The sequence below is a fragment of the Silurus aristotelis genome (genome assembly GCF_946808225.1).
Source record: "Silurus aristotelis genome assembly, chromosome: 24".
Classification (NCBI taxonomy): domain Eukaryota; kingdom Metazoa; phylum Chordata; class Actinopteri; order Siluriformes; family Siluridae; genus Silurus; species Silurus aristotelis.
In genome coordinates, this window is record NC_139597.1 from 19333817 (window position 1) to 19351985 (window position 18169).

Here is an 18169-nt window from a genome sequence, read left to right on the forward strand (position 1 = left end):
GTAGGGATGGTGTTCTTTGGATGGTACTCATCATTCTTCTTCCTCCAAACACGTTTAGTGGAATTATGACCCAAAAGTTCTATTTTGGACTTTCTCCCATGACTCCTCTGGTTCATCCAAATGGTCATTGGCAAACTTAAGACGTGCCTTGACATGTGCTGGTTTAAGCAGGGGAACCTTCAGTGCCATGCATGATTTCAAACCATGACGTCTTAGTGTATTACCAACAGTAACCTTGGAAACGGTGGTCCCAGCTCTTTTCAGGTCATTGACCATCTCCTCCCGTGTAGTTCTGGGCTGATTTCTCACCTTCCTTAGGATCATTGAGACCCTACGAGGTGAGATCTTGCATGGAGCCCCAGTCCGAGGGAGATTGACAGTCATTTTTAGCTTCTTCCATTTTCTAATGATTGCTCCAACAGTGGACCTTTTTTCACCAAGCTGCTTGGCAATTTCCCCGTAGCCCTCTCCAGCCTTGTGGAGGTGTACAATTTTGTCTCTAGTGTCTTTGGACAGCTCTTTGGTCTTGGCCATGTTAATAGTTGGATTCTTACTGATTGTATGGGGTGGACAGGTGTCTTTATGCAGCTAACGACCTCAAACAGGTGCATCTAATTTAGGATAATAAATGTAGTGGAGGTGGACATTATAAATGCAGACTAACAGGTCTTTGAGGGTCAGAATTCTAGTTATTACTTCTACCTGTTTTAGCTGTTAACTGGACCTCACATCATATTAATATTTGACAGACAGACAGACAGACAGACAGACAGACAGACAGACAGACAGACAGACAGACAGACAGACAGACAGACAGATAGATAGATAGATAGATAGATAGAACATTGTCATTGCATAGTACAGGTACACAGCAACGAAATGCAGTTTAGCATCTACCAGAAGTGCAAAAAGTAGCAATCGTGCAAATAGTAGAGATAAATATGTAGCATATGTACAGCATGTGATATGTATGTAAGCATATGTACAGTGATTAAATATAAAGGCTGTATCAGTGCAGAGACGTGTGGACATCATTAAGAGCCTTTGCTATGTTTCCACACGGACAGTTAATGAGGTGATACCGGAGAAACTGCACCTCTTCAATTCAATTCAATTCAATTCATTTTTATTTGTATAGCGCTTTTAACAATGAACATTGTCTCAAAGCAGCTTTACACAGATAATGCGGTGATTAAAAATGAATATGTTCTTTATGAGTAAGTTTGTCCCTGATGAGCAAGCCGGTGGCGACTGGCGACTGTGGCAAGGAAAAACTCCCCGAGATGGCATAAGGAAGAAACCTTGAGAGGAACCAGACTCAAGAGGGAACCCATCCTCATCTGGGTTACACCGAATGTCCATTTGTGGCGGGTATACAATGTTGCGGGGTGCAGTGATGATGATCAAAAGCGAAGTGTATTTCTGAGTCAGTGTAGGAGACTGTTGACATCAACTACAGTCCAATCCAGGCAGGCCTGGATGAAGTGGGAAGATCCACGGGGGGGGAGAGGGGCAGGAACAGTGGTCACTGGAGCCTCAGGAGCATGTTTAACTCGACCGAGAGAGAGAGAGAGAGAGAGAGAGAGAGAGAGAGAGAGAGAGAAAGAGAGAGAGAGAGAGAGAGAAGAGGGTGACAGGAAGAGAAGGATATGGATTATTAAGTGTACCTATTGTTGCATGAGAGTTAAAGTCACTGTGCAGTTTGGACTCCGGCAAGACTCGCTATAGCAGCATAACTAAAAGGGAGAACCAGAAGGCAACACAGACATGAGGGATCTCTGGGATAAGAGACGGCCCACCACACCACCATCAACAAACCTGAGTGAACACGTGAATGTGAGGGGACGACAGCGTACAAATATCCCAGTTCACCAAACACTCTATATCAATGTTCCCTCCAGATCTGAGCCTTTACCTGAGAAAAAATCTACTGATTAAAGGCTTGACTGAATAAATATGTTTTCAACCTCGACTTGAACACTGAGACTGTGTCTGAGTCCCGAACACTGATAGGAAGGCTGTTCCATAACTGTGGGGCTTTATAAGAGAAAGATCTGCCCCCTGCTGTAATCTTCATTATAGGAGGAACCAACAGATAGCCTGCACCTTTTGATCTAAGTAGGCGTGGAGGATCATACTGGTACAGAAGTTCACTCAGATACGGTGGTGCGAGACCATTAAGTGCTTTATATGTCAGTAGTAAACTTTTATAATCAATGCGAGATTTGATTGGGAGCCAGTGTAGACTGATTAATACAGGGGTGATGTGGTCATATTTCCTAGATCTAGTGAGGACTCTTGCTGCTGCATTCTGAACTAACTGAAGCTTATTTATGCACCTACTCGCACACCCAGACAGTAAAGCGTTACAGTAGTCTAATCTAGAAGTAACAAAAGCATGAACTAGTTTTTCTGCATCCTGTAACGACATCATATTTCTAATTTTAGCAATATTTCTAAGGTGAAAGAAGGCGATCCTGGTAATATTATTCACGTGAGCCTCAAAAGAAAGACTCGAGTCAATAATCACACCAAGGTCTTTGACAGCCGTACACGCTGAAACAGAAACACCATCCAGAGATGTTAGGTAATCGGAAAGTTTGCTTCTAGCTGCATGTGGTCCTAGTAAAAGTACTTCCGTCTTATCTGAGTTTAGCAGAAGAAAGTTATCGAGCATCCACTGTCTAATGTCCTTTACACATTTTTTAACATTGTTAAGCTGATCTCTCTCATCTGGCTTTGCTGAAATATATAGCTGTGTATCATCAGCATAGCAATGGAATCTAATACCATGTTTATGAATAATTTCTCCAAGAGGCAGCATATATAAAGAGAAAAGCAGAGGGCCTAAGACAGATCCTTGAGGAACACCAAACTTTACCTCAGAGAGTGTGGAGAACTCACCATTAACATCAACAAACTGATAGCGATCAGTAAAATAAGACCTGAGCCAAGAGAGAGCCGTTCCCTTTATTCCAACAACGTTCTCAAGTCTAGCAAGTAGTATAGTGTGATCAATGGTGTCAAAAGCTGCACTAAGGTCGAGCAAAACAAGTAAGGAGACAAAACCCTGATCAGAGGCCAATAACAGGTCATTTACCACCTTAACTAGCGCCGTCTCTGTGCTATGATGAGGCCGAAATCCTGACTGATACATTTCAAAAATATTATTCATAAGTAGGTGTGAGCATAACTGCTGTGCTACAACCTTTTCCAAAATTTTGGCTATGAAGGGGAGATTTGATATTGGACTGTAGTTGGACAGCTGACATGGGTCAAGGTCAGGTTTCTTAATTAGGGGGTGGATAACTGCCAGTTTGAAGGATTTTGGTACAAAACCAGTGCTAATGGAAGAGTTTATTATTTTTAAAACAGGTTCAATTACCTCTGGAATGATCTGTTTAAAGAAACTTGTAGGCAAGGGATCGAGAATGCAGGTTGATGATTTTGATGAGGAAATTAATGAAATTAAGTCATTCTCGTGAATAGGAGTAAAACTTTGTAATTGATTGTCTGTTATAATTACACTGCTGTCTACAGGGTTACTTGTAAAATAATTTGGCTTTATATTAACCGTCTGGATTTTTTGCCTGATGTTTTCAATTTTATTATTAAAAAAGTTGATGAAATCATTAGTACCTAATGATGGTGTGCATGTGAGTGCAGTGCTTTTATTCCCTGTTAATTTTGCTACCGTGCTGAATCAAAATCTAGGATTATGCTTGTTATTTTCTATGAGGGTGGAGAAATATGCTGATCTAGCAGCACTAAGAGTTTTTTTATAAATTAGGAGGCTCCCCTTCCATGCTATTTGAAATACTGTTAATTTTGTTTGACGCCATTTACGTTCTAATTTTCGAGTGGTCTGTTTTAAGGTGCGTGTATGATCATTATACCACTGTGCTAATTTTTTCTCCCTGATCATTTTGGTCTTAAGGGGAGCTACATCATCTAGGGTATAACGTAATGTTGATTCTAGGTGTTTAGTGGCCCAGTGGAGCTCTGCAGGGTCAGACGGAGATCTATCTAATATCGTAATTTCTGGAAGATTGTTAATAAAACGCGCTGCTGTAGCTGACGTGAAAGTACGCTTAACACGATAACGTGGTGAAGTAGTAATGCAATGACTGAGGCAAATTTTAAAAGAGATGAGATAATGGTCTGAAATAGCTTCAGACTGTGGAATTATGACTACGTTTTTTATTTTTAATCAGGTCCCCTGGTGGTCTAGTGGTTAAGATGCAGCGCTCCCACCGCTGCGACCCGGGTTCGATTCCCGGTCAGGGAACCATCCCCAGCCACTCTTAGTGCCGGTCCCAAGCCCGGATAAATTGGGGAGGGTTGCGTTAGGAAGGGCATCCAGCGTAAAACATGTGCCAAATCAAAACGTGCGGAGGATCCGCTGTGGCGACCCCTAACGGGAGAAGCCGAAAGAAAGTTTTTTTTTTTTTTTTTTTTTTTAATCCAAATGTTAACAACAAATCGAGAGTGTGTCCACCACTATGAGTGGGTCCTATAACATTCTGATTAATTCCAACTGAATCTAGAATGGACACAACAGCTGCTCTTAAGGAGTCTTCCTGATGATCAAAATGAATGTTAAAATCACCAACAATTAATGCTTTGTCTAGAGAAGTAGCTAAATTTGTGATGAAATCTGCAAATTCTATCAGAAAATCAGAGTAGGGCCCTGGGGGTCTATAAATAATAATGAGTGGAATTGTCTGACTGGACCTGCTTTCAGACACTGAATATTTTATGCTGGTGTAAAGAACTTCAAATGTTTTACATTTGTGTTTAGTCTTTTGTGTGACGCTTAGATTATTATTATAAATAGCTGCAACTCCGCCTCCTCTGCCATTTAGACGGGGTTGGTGTATGTAACTATACCCAGGAGGACTCGCTTCATTTAATGCTAAATATTCATTTGGTTTAATCCATGTTTCTGTCAAACACATTATTTTAAACTCCTGGTCGGTAATAATTTCGTTTACATTAAGCGCTTTAGACGTGAGAGATCTAATATTCAGCAATCCTATCTTTAGATCAGAGGTGCTGGCTGTGTGTTCAGTCCTATTTAATTTTATGTTAATCAGGTTACTAAAACAGACTTTCTGAGAATTCCTATATGTTGGTTTCGCTTGGGGGACAGACACAGTCTCAATTTGGTGGATCCTGAGTGACGACTCTGTGCAGCTAGCAGATGGTCGGTTTAGCCTGTCTGTCTGCTCCCTGGCCTTGGCTCTAGACAGTCACTTGTTAACTAGTGCTGTTCTGAGACTATGACCTATACTACAAGAAATGAGAGCAGCACCTTCCCGAGTGGGATGGACACCGTCCCGCCCTAACAGGCCAGCCTTCAAGTGAAGAAGCTTTTATATATATAATCATAGACATTTTACAGATTTAAATGATGTATTGTTTTTATCTGTACGATCAATAAAGACAGTAATTTATGTTGGTGTCGCCATTATGAGGGAAAAACCCACAAAACGCCACCCAGAGGGTAAATTGTGTAAAACATGGCGGATTTGGTGTTTGATTTGAGACTTTGTGCAAAAATAAAACAAAAGTTTACTGATTACAAATATTTTTATCTGGAGTTTATTTATTTATTGTATATCTAAGTAAAGTAGGGATGTCGTGAATAAGTGTATGTTATGCTGAAGGTTTTAATTTCGCCTCTTTTATATTTAGTTCTTTATTTATGTATTTATACTTTTTATAAAAATGGTAAAAACAGAAATGCGTGCTGAATTGATAGCGTGTTAATAACATTTAGTGCCGTTTACAATCATTTTAATTTTGACAGCCATATATATATATATACAAAACTAATTAAAATGTTACCTAATGAATGTATTCAGGCTGAAGATCCACATATAGAACACAAGCAGAGAAAAGATGATGATGATGAATGTGTCTGTTCTCAGTCATGTTTACATCACTGACTCCCTCTGTCTCATCCACATTAACCCCAAACTTCTTACTGCCTTCTGCCTGCTGATTCTAAACTTCGTAAAGAGTGAGAGTCAGGAATTTATACACCAGCGGATTGAAAAAGACGCGCAGTAACAGGAAATCGGCGCGCAGTGAAAATAAAAATTTCACCAAAATCAATGGATTTAAACTAAAGTAACGAGCCGGTTTTGAAAATGTAAGAAGTAAAAAGTACAGATATTTGTGTAAAAATGTAATGAGTAAAAGTAAAAAGTTGTCTGAAAAATAAATAGTGGAGTAAAAAACTGATACCAGAAAAATCTACTGAAGTACAATAACGAAGTATTTGTACTCCGTTACTTCCCACCACACACACACACACATATACAGTGAGGAAAATAAGTATTTGAACACCCTGCTATTTTGCAAGTTCTCCCACTTAGAAATCATGGAGGGGTCTGAAATTGTCATCGTAGGTGCATGTCCACTGTGAGAGACATAATCTAAAAAAAAAATCTAGAAATCACAATGTATGATTTTTAAACTATTTATTTGTATGATACAGCTGCAAATAAGTATTTGAACACTAGTCTATCAGCTAGAATTCTGACCCTCAAAGACCTGTTAGTCTGCCTTTAAAATGTCCACCTCCACTACATTTATTATCCTAAATTAGATGCACCTGTTTGAGGTCGTTAGCTGCATAAAGACACCTGTCCACCCCATACAATCAGTAAGAATCCAACTACTAACATGGCCAAGACCAAAGAGCTGTCCAAAGACACTAGAGACAAAATTGTACACCTCCACAAGGCTGGAAAGGGCTACAGGGAAATTGCCAAGCAGCTTGGTGAAAAAAGGGTCCACTGTTGGAGCAATCATTAGAAAATGGAAGAAGCTAAACATGACTGTCAATCTCCCTCGGACTGGGGCTCCATGCAAGATCTCACCTCGTGGGGTCTCAATGATCCTAAGGAAGGTGAGAAATCAGCCCAGAACTACATGGGAGGAGCTGGTCAATGACCTGAAAAGAGCTGGGACCACCGTTTCCAAGGTTACTGTTGGTAATACACTAAGACGTCATGGTTTGAAATCATGCATGGCACGGAAGGTTCCCCTGCTTAAACCAGCACATGTCCAGGCACGTCTTAAGTTTGCCAATGACCATTTGGATGATTCAGAGGAGTCATGGGAGAAAGTCATGTGGTCAGATGAGACCAAAATAGAACTTTTGGGTCATAATTCCACTAAACATGTTTGGAGGAAGAAGAATGATGAGTACCATCCTAAGAACACCATCCCTACTGTGAAGCATGGGGGTGGTAGCATCATGCTTTGGGGGTGTTTTTCTGTACATGGGACGGGGCGACTGCACTGTATTAAGGAGAGGATGACCGGGGCCATGTATTGCGAGATTTTGGGGAATAACCTGCTTCCCTCAGTTAGAGCATTGAAGATGGGTCGAGGCTGGGTCTTCCAACATGACAATGACCCGAAGCACACAGCCAGGATAACCAAGGAGTGGCTCTGTAAGAAGCATATCAAGGTTCTGGTGTGGCCTAGCCAGTCTCCAGACCTAAACCCAATAGAGAATCTTTGGAGGGAGCTCAAACTCCTTGTTTCTCAGCGACAGGCCAGAAAGCTGACTGATCTAGAGAAGATCTGTATCGAGGAGTGGGCCAAAATCCCTCCTGCAGTGTGTGCAAACCTGGTGAAAAACTACAGGAAACGTTTGACCTCTGTAATTGCAAACAAAGGCTCCTGTACCAAATATTAACATTGACTTTCTCAGGTGTTCAAATACTTATTTGCAGCTGTATCATACAAATAAATAGTTAAAAAATCATACATTGTGATTTCTGGATTTTTTTTTAGATTATGTCTCTCACAGTGGACATGCACCTACGATGACAATTTCAGACCCCTCCATGATTTTTAAGTGGGAGAACTTGCAAAATAGCAGGGTGTTCAAATACTTATTTTCCTCACTGTATATATATATATTTACACCACAAACATAATATTGTATCATTTGTGTTTTGACAAAGATAAAAAGTCACAGTAACGGGCTTCCATACCAAACCTTTCCAGAATTATGCCAAAGCATCGGTGAGGACATTGGAATTAACAAGTTATGGGAGCTGATTAAAAGGATGAGTGGCATTCAAAGAAATAAAATACCAGCTCTAATTGATGAAGACAAATTAATAATTACAGATGTAGAAAAAGCAGAAGTATTAGCAGAAACATTCGTGAAGGTGCACAGTGTCAATAATATTTCTGAAGAAATGAGAAGATACAGGAGACAATGTATTAGAGAAAATGCAATAATCTTAGAGAAAATGGGACATGGTGGTGAGGAAACAGAAACAGAGTTAACACTGTATAAACTAAAGAGAGTGCTATCAAGGTTAAGAAAAACTGTAATAAATTATGGGAAACAGAGAAACTGCCAACAGAATGGAAACACAGAATAATAGTACCAATTGCTAAACCAGAAAAAGAACAACAAGCAATTATAGGCCTATAGCACTAACTTGTGTAAACTTATGTAGAGAATGGTAATGTCTATATTAATGTAACAAATTGAGAAAAAAGGTATTTTTCCCAGTGTCAGGAAAGACAGGAATACCATGGACTCTGCAATTAGTTTGGAAGCAGCAATAAGAAAAGCCCAAATTAATATAGAGGTATTTTATGGTGAGGGTGAGACCTGAGATGTTGTATGATTTAGAGACAGTGGCATTGAGTAAAAGACAGGAGGTGGAGCTGGAGGTAGCAGAGCTGAAGATGTTGAGATGTTAGTTGGGAGTGACGACTATGGACAGGTTTAGAAATGAGTTTATTAGAGGGACAGGAAAAGTTACACATATCTCTGTCGGACTCAGGCACCTTTGGGGCCGTTGCACAAGGAATGGTCTTTGGATTCTTTCAGGATTGTGTCTTTACCAGCTAAAGTGCCAGTGGGTCTCGCTGCACCTAGGCTAGGTTGTCGTCTAATGACTGAGGTGTTAAAACAGGTACCCATTATCTCCGGAGGGGTCTAGAGAACTTATTTTAACCTTTTGCTGGTATATGGTATATTCTTAATTAAACCCAGCTGTATACCATGTCATTTTAGGGTATGGTAGAATGCTTCTGCATAACCTGTGTAAATATCATAAACACACACCGCTGGAAAGCTGCTACATGTGCAACATTGGCTTCTTGAAATATCTTCTGCCATTTTGTACTCTCACATTCTGTATCAATTATCACAGCTGTAAAAAATGCATCATACTCTCTGCTATTGTGCATTTATGTACATAAATACATTTGTGTTATATTATAAATCAATGATCTTGCCATATGCCTGTAAATATATGCGGTTAAGTTACCTGGTTTATTCCTGTTGTGCTGTTTTTGTACAAATAAAATTTTTGCTTGCTGTTCACTCAGATTAAGGAAGTTCCTCTTTTTATAAGGTTAGTTCCCTTTTTGCAGCTTTAATTTTTCTAACAAATGTAAATGTGTGTTCGCTTGGGAGGAAGTGTATTATAAATAAAATAATTGTGGTGGATTGGTCATGCTTCAGAACCTGTTCTAATATGAAAATTGTTGTCAGAGAATTAAAGAGTTTGAGATGTTTGAGAAATTTGAGATGAAATAGAAGAAAAGTCAACAGAACAGGAAACCTCAACAGAACAGGAAGCCCCGCCATTAGTGGTGCACGTGGAACAGCACAGGCCATCATATAACGAATCCCATGAAACAACATGTTGATCAAGAAATCTGGAGAGAAATGTATTTATCCACAGGCCGGTTCTAAGAGAGCTTTTAGACGAGGCTAAGAACCCCAAAGAAGGAAACTTCCAAGTAAACAGAAAAGCGGAAGTGAAAAAAAGAGACGAAAAAGGCACATATGCCCCTCCCAGAGTTCTTCAGCCATGTTGTACTTCAAAAGTGTCCATGAAGGAAAAATACATGAGTCAGTCAGCATATAAAATTACCTTACAGCAAGGAGAAAGATCCTACAAAGACGGTTGCAGCCTTATGTTGACAAAAAGCTGCCAGAGGAACAAGCAGAATTCAGAAAAGGCAGATAAACAAGAGATGTAATTACTAACATCAAATAGATTGGAAAGGCTAAAGAATACAAGAAGGAGATCTATCTTTGCTTCATCCAATACAGCAAAGCCTTCGTCTGTGTGGATCACCAGAAACTTTGGACTACCTTGAAGGATATGAGTGTGCGAATCCATCTGATCCGACTCATTAGGAACCTTTACTTCGAACAAAAAGCAACAGTCCACACGGAACACGGCCTGGTTTAAAGTGGAGCTGGGCGTCAGACAAGGCTGCATCTTGTCCCCATTTCTCTTTCGCTTCAAAGGCTGGACTTGCAGAACGAAAGAAGGAATCACAATTGCTAAACAAATTATCAACAATCTCAGATGTGCAGGTGATGCAACGTTGATAACAACAAGCGCAGATGGAGGACTTATTATGGAGCCTGGGAACATGGGACTGCATCTCAACACAGAACTCTTCAAGGGTCAAGCAACCCATTCCGGTTCATAAAGTCAGAAAAAGATTTTGACATAGCTGACTGAGATATTGTTTGTGTACTAGATCTATCTAGCACTGGGTGAAGTACACAATTTAGATCACCTCCAAAAATCAACAGCATCAAAGTATCCCGGTACGTGTCTTCCCACTGGCACTCTCTCACCGGCTGCACTTTTCTTCCCAAAACGCATCCCGGATTCCCCCCCGATCCTGCCGGTGTTCATTCTATGCTTTTGCTGCTCATCCCACGTTCTCCCGTGTGCTGTTCAGCGCCGCGCTTCTACCAAGCGCACCCGTGGATTATATACACAGACTGCCTCTTTTCAGTTTGGTACTTAGTGGACCGCGCTCCCAGAGCGCACCACCGCAATATTCACTTTCAAGGCGAGTGTTTGTGTTTGGCTTTGCCCTGTGTTGCAATAAACTCTTTTGCTTTCACTTCGGCTTTCGCCTCCCGTTTCTTCACATAACATTTAACAACAAAAGGCATATGTGCACCAACTAACAGCATAGATTTACCAGTATACAAAACAAACCACCGTTGATTCTCAATACAAACCTTTATTATATTCTCCAACAAACACAAAGATCGCTCAGAAAATCACTAAAAACCTGCGGGGTGTAGTTCGTTTTTACAAAACGCTAACCAGTGTCAAAATTAAATTCTCGAGTCATTTCACTCTGACACACAGCTCTGAAAAGTGTCCTACACCTGTAGCATCTGTAAGGCTTGAGTTTTCGCCACTTCTTCTGCGGCTGCACAGTGCGGATCGAGATAACCGATGTTAAGTGGCAAATTTGCCCCCCTTGTGCTCGAGATATTAGGGTTCGGCGACATGAAAGAATCTACATAACCGATTAAAAATGCTAAGACAAAGCGAGAATTTAATATGGTTTAAACTTAATAGGGTTGTCGAGTTAACCGAGGGCGAGATAAGTGGGTTCCACTGTGTGTATATATATATATATATATTGCTGTTAGTTTTTTTTTTTTTTACTGTTGACATGAGACCCAAATATATTTTTGGGATATAAAACAGAGAGTGGTAGGTATCATCATAGTGAATATGGAAAACATTTAATAGCGGGGGATAATGGATTTCGATAACCTGTATTAGTGCGTTTTCAGATAGGGTGACCCTGCTCTAAGTCTGTTACAGGTAATTGAAGACCCAAATACTTTTCAGGATATAAGAGAGAGAGGGTTGGGCATCAGTATTCTAGTACTTTATTATTAGAGGAATTCTGCCAGTGCCTCTTTGTTTGTTCCATCTGATAGAAACGTTTTCCATTGTGTTGGTGTCTTCTGATCACATCCATAAATTTTCACCAGTTGTGTACCACCAGCAGCTCTACGTGAACGCTCTAGATTTTTAATACTCATTTCTGGATACTCAAACAAAGTCTATCCGTGTACAGTTGTGCTTCAAAGCAAGCTTGACTATGTACTGCAGTATGGTGTCGGCGAGCTCTCCAAAGGTACTTGGTACGGACCGAACATGCACAAGAATGTTGGTGTCTTCCTTCATCTCAGCAGCTTTCAGCAACTGGCCTGTAAATAAATACATTATACATTACAAAACGAGATTGTAAATAAAAAACATTATATAAAAACAGTTAACTGTTAAAAAATATTGAGTATTTTGGTTGTAGCTGTATGCAAAACAATAAGTAATTTATAAACATTACATAAATGATGTAATTGTAATTTAAATTTAGCCATGGTATCCAGCATATCGCATAAAACTTTAAAGTTAAAACGTGTGTGTGTGTGTGTGTGTGTGTGTGTGTGTGTGTGTGTGTGTGTGTGTGTGTGTGTGTGTGTACCCACCTGCACACAACGTTTCTGCCTGTGAAAGATGGTCCTTCTGTCGTTTGCCTGCCACAGTAATGTACTTGTCCGTTTTCTTATAAATGATGCACAAGGCAGGAAGCACAGGACCTGCACAAGCTACTGGCAGGCCGTCATGGACCTAAGTTTCTTTTTATGACATTCAGTTGTTGAGGTACTACAACTCGATGACATAGACTGGTTTTTGTGAGCATCTTGAATTTCAGGATGCTGTATGACACGTTTCTCTGCCGCATCCAGGCGCTTTTTGTCAATGAAACACCTGTAGCAAGTGGAATGAAATCCAGCGTCTTCGGGAACATTTTCAAATTCAATTTCTACACAATGTTTGTATGTTTCTGCTATTCTCTGATCCTCACCCTGCAAACCAAGCCACCGTTTGACGCTATTTCTGTATGTATCTCATCGTGTGTGTGTAAAATCCTTATATTCTTCTTTCTTAATGGACGCGAGATGCATATAGCATTGTTTATAATCATTTTTACGGAGTTTAGAATGCGGTGTGACCGTAATTTACTCTTCTTCGCTACTCGATGTTGACAACAAGGGCGCAGACATCTTGGTTCCATCGTTCCAAAAGCGGCCACCTTATTGGTTGTGCTTCCTACACGTGACGCGAAGCCGAATCACTCATGTCAAAATATGATTACGCGATGAAGGAACTATTGTCAACTTTAAACACTAATAAAAAATAAACTGTAGGATTATACATGGAGAATTTTAAGTTTCTCGCTCAAAACCAATAGCTCTTTTTATTAGAATGAAAAGAATTTAGGGAACGGGATGAAACGAAAAACGGCTTTACCTTACGGCCTAATCGAACACTTTAGGAAAATCCAATTCATCCCACTTGGATACTGTGCGTACTTGAGAATAGCGGGGGGAAATGGCCTCCTCGTTGAAGCGTGTCGGAGCTGCAGAGGAGTGCGTACGGTTAGATAATGATGTTGATAATAGTAATGGTGGTGATGGTGATGGTGATGATGGTGATGGTGGTGGTGAGAAACACATCGCTGCAGTGATTTTGGCTCGCGGAGGCAGTAAAGGAATCCCTCTGAAGAACATTAAGCTCCTGGCTGGAGTTCCTCTCATCGCCTGGGTCTTACGAGCTGCTCGGGACTCCCAGGTTTTTCACAGGTACCTTCACTCTGTCCTGTAGAATCTGTGGGTCTCGTTGTCTTTTCTCGCTGTCTTGTATGTGCAGTCTTGGAATTCTGTTTGTCCTCCATTTCCACAGTATCTGGGTGTCCACAGACCATGACGAAATTAAGCGAGTGGCAAAAAACTGGGGGTCCAGAAGTCTCCAAAGACATCTCAACATCACTGGAGACACTACAGGAGTTTTCCAGAATGAACCCAGGCAAGATCATCACATCACACTCATCTCCTGTGCTCTTCTGTACCAAAGTCCACAGTCTCAGTGTCTGATCACACTAATAGCTGAATGATCACTAATCCCTACAGCTACGCCTCAAAATCATGAGAACATGTGTGTTTAACGTGTGTGTTTAACGTGTGTGTGTGTGGTGGTGATCTGCAGAAGTGGATATCATCTGTAACATCCAGGCCACATCACCGTGCCTTCACCCGGACCACCTGATAAAGGCTGTGAAGATGATGACCAAGCATGAGTCGGTCTTCTCCGTGGTCCGCCGACATCACTTCCGCTGGAAGGAGAAAAAAAAAGGAGGTTTGTCCGTAATTATTCCGATAAAGATTCATAGGTGATTACAAATCAATTAAAGCAGGACGAGGACAATTCACACACAATCTGTTCACTGTCCTGCGTTCATTCATTTGTAATCACCTCTGTGTTTCTTCTTTCCACAAGAAGCCACTGAACCTCTGAACCTGAATCCTTCACGCAGACCTCGTCGTCAGGACTGGGACGGAGAACTCTGTGAAAATGGATCCTTTTACTTCGCCACAAAAGATCTTATAAATAAAGGACTGCTGCAGGTGGGTCACGGCTATAAATGCTGCACTATTGGGTTGTGATTTTAGGCATTTAAGTGAGAAATAGGAAACAGGAAAAGACAAGTTTATATTTGTTCATTATTCATCTGTAACCTGCGGTTCAGAAATGATGAATTAAAGAAGAGAAATAGAAATAATAGAGAAACAACCAGTTAATTACAGTGTACAAGACGAATAATAACATGTCGTACAACAACACAAGCCGTTATTATAAATCTTTATTATTCTTTATTTAACTCTGAACTCTGCCCTTTGACCATTTTACTGTCTGAAAGTAAACAAGAAAAAAGTTTCACAAGCGTCACACACACCCAAAAACAATAAAAGAAAAAACATGAACCACTCGCACATCAGATCCTTTTCAAGTCAAGTCAAGTGGCTTTTATTGTCATTTCTACTATACACAGTGGAACACAGTAAAAACGAGACAACGTTCCTCCTAAACCCTGGTGCTACACTGAACAACTCCGAGCTACAACCCACAACATAAAGCTACATAAAGTGCAGACAAAAAACAGTACAGACAGAAACACAAGACAGTGTGGGACAAAACACACAACACAAGAGCGCGCCGAGCAGTAAACCTGCTGTATACTCTGATTATACAGTACTGCGGTGGGAGCGCTGCATCTTAACCACTAGACCACCAGGGGACCTTGTGTACAGAGAACTATAAAAGACTATAAACAATGAGTTTATGTAAACAAACACAATGCAGTGTAGAAACAGCAGCAGTCCAGACGTGCAGAAAAACAGCATGTAAACAGTGTAACATGGTTAATTATAAATAATGGATTGGATTGAGATGAGTAATTAGTGTGTGTTGAGTTAATGTTGTACACACAAGTGTGTGTGTGTGTGTGTGTGTGTGTGTGTGTGTGTGTGTGTGTGTGTGTGTGTGTGTAAGAGAGAGAGTTCCAGTTTAGTTCTGTGTATTGAGGAGCCTGATGGCTGTTGCACAGTCTGGATGTGAGGCCTGAATGCTTGGGTACTTGGGGTGTGTATGCTGTTGGCTTTGCGGATGCAGCGTGTGGTGTAAATGTCCATAATAGAGGGGAGAGAGACTCTGATGATCTTCTCAGCGGTCTTCACTATCCTCTGTAGGGTCTTGCGATTCGAGACGGTGCAGTTCCCAAACCAGGCATTGATGCAGCTGCTCAAGATGCTCTCAATGGTCCCTCTGTAAAACATGGTCAGGATGGGGGGAGGGAGATGGGCTTTCCTCAGTCTTCTCAGGAAGTAGAGATGCTGCTGGGCTCTTGGTGATGGAGCTGGTGTTGAGTGATCATGTGAGGTTATCAGCCTCATGCCCATCAGAAGCTTGTTGTCTATTATTAAAGTCCACTGATACAGATGAGAGTGTGTGACTTTATACACTGTCTATAATCTATCAGGATCTTCACATTGTTCAGTTTTATGAACTCAGACCACACGTTGTGTTCTATAACAATTCTTCCCCTTTGGTACATTATATAGGGAGGGCAGGTCGCCTACTTTGAGATGCCCCCAGAGAACAGTGTTGATATAGATGTGGACATCGACTGGCCCGTAGCAGAACAGAGGGTTCTCAGGTAAATGAGTTCTGTACCGGTTTCTCTTGGAACACCTTGAAAATCAACATCCTGTGTGCATGTGTGTATGTTTGTGTTTTGTTGTTAATGCAGGTTTGGTTACTTTGGTAAAGATAATCTGGGGAAGTTGCGCCTGCTCCTGTGTAACGTATCGGGCTGCCTGACTGATGGACAGGTCTATCTGTCTTCAACAGGAGAGGAGATGTTTTCTTTCAACACCAAAGACCTGACCGCCATCCGCACGCTGAAGAAAGAGAAGATACAGGTCAGTTAAAGCTGAGATCATTGTGTTCACTCAGAAACCACACCAAACCAAACATTCTTTATTTCTTTAAGGTTGGACTGCTGTCTTTTTTTTTTAAGCAGTAAATGAAACATACATTCATTCATGCATTTTCATCAAGCTTTATAGTGTCTCCTGTACATTCTAATTACACAAACCAAATATCAATATGATCACATTTAAATCATTTTTATTAATAATTTACTCAATTTCCAAACTGAAACAGTAAATTAGTATTAATGCTGTACAGCGTATCACCAGATAGCAGTAAAACTCCATGCACCATTGAGCAAAACATGATGATGTATGAAAATAATCACTTCAAATCCCAATCTGAACAGAAAAGACCCACAAAAGCACAAGGAATTCTCTTAATTATGCTGAAGTTCAGAGGAGTTTTGGATGGAAGTATTTGGACGAGATTCTCTGTATTGAGCCGCTTCATTACTATCAGCTCAGATAAGGTTTATTACAGGAGCTTTTAGTGGAGGAACCATAGAGGAACCATAGAGGAACCATGCTAAAAAAAAGTTAATGTTTGTTAAATGAGTAATGAAAAGAAATGTAAGCACTTCTTCTTAAATCCTACTGTAGTTAAGATCCAGTGAGCCGCTGTGTAAAAAGTTAGGAAATCAAGAACATTATTAAAAACTTGGACCAGGTGGATATAAAAGCCTGCTTCTTCTATTCAAATCTGACATGTTCGTGTCTGAATGTCTTCTAAATCTTTTCCACAGGTGATCCTTATCTCATCCAGTGATGATCCGGTCTCAGACGCGTTTGCAGAGAAGCTGTATGAGAAAACAGGTTGTAAAGTAAAGCATCTAAAAGAAGATAAACAAGTGGAACTGGAGACACTGCTGAAAGAGAAGAGGCTCAAGTGGAAGAATGTGGCCTTCATGGGTGAGCGTGCAGAACCTCTGGACAAGTCAAAAGTGAAAAGCATGTCTTGTGGTGTAGGTTTTAGGGGGTCTCTCCACCCTGTCATGCGCTTTCTCTAAATCCACAAACACACAATGCAGCTCCTTCTGACATTCTCTATACTTCTCTTACTGTAAATCTCTAAGTGGTTATTCTGAAGCAAATCATCATAAAACAAATATAATCCATCCAGAAATCCAGCTGTTACTCAGCTGTTCCCTCTCTGCAGGTAATGATGTGCCAGATGTGGACTGCCTGAACCTGGCCGGTCTCAGCGCAGTGCCCTCTGATGTCCCCATTGTGGTTCTCAATGCAGCTAAATACCAGTGCCAGAGAGCAGCAGGACACGGGGCCCTCAAGGAGTTTGTTGAACACCTTCTCCTGATGAAGAAGGGGGCTATGTTTCAGGAGGAGAAGAAGAGAAATTATTTAAACTAAATGTGGGGTTTAAAGCACAGATCTTATGTTTGAGGTTTAAGGTTAAGGTTTTAGATTTTAATTATAATTGTATTTGCTCTTAAAGAGAAATTAATGAAATAATCTTTAATGCTTTTTTGATGGACCCTTGTGAAAATGTTACACATTTACACCACGTTGTCACTGAGGGTGTACTTACTTTTGTTGGCTGCTATTTTAAGTGATTTCAAGTTGTTATGTTGAGTTATTTTCAGATGAACACTGAACTGTCTCAATTGCTGTTAAAGTTGATCTTAGCCAAGCGATCTACTCAGGCATTTTATAAAATAAAACATTTTAACTGTTTAAATGTTGATCACAAATGTTCAAACAGAGTTGATAAAAAAATTAAAAAAGCAATTTTATGTTTTGCATTTCTTCCTCCTAACCGTATGTACCGAAATGTGAATTTTGTGTATCGTTACACAAATAAATATATATAGAGAATGTGGGATATTTATAAATGTACAATATGGAATATAAACATTGTATGTACAACAGTATTGAAGCTGATGGAGAAACAATAAAAACCCCCGCTGGCTCTGGACCTGCTGTGTATGTTTCTGTGTCTCATTCTGGATGGAAGGAGGTTGAAGAGTTTGTGACTGGGATATGAGGAGT

The 18169-nt window shown here is 40.5% G+C and overlaps 1 pseudogene across 1 annotated transcript; it reads left to right on the plus strand.

The window, feature by feature from the left end:
* The first annotated feature begins 13226 nt into the window (after window positions 1-13226).
* LOC310719323 (N-acylneuraminate cytidylyltransferase-like) lies at window positions 13227-17665 on the plus strand (annotated as a pseudogene). Its single transcript, XR_014538272.1, has 8 exons — window positions 13227-13477; window positions 13578-13700; window positions 13881-14030; window positions 14172-14299; window positions 15794-15888; window positions 15982-16153; window positions 16909-17074; window positions 17322-17665. The product of XR_014538272.1 is annotated as an N-acylneuraminate cytidylyltransferase-like (transcript).
* Window positions 17666-18169: the final 504 nt, after the last annotated feature.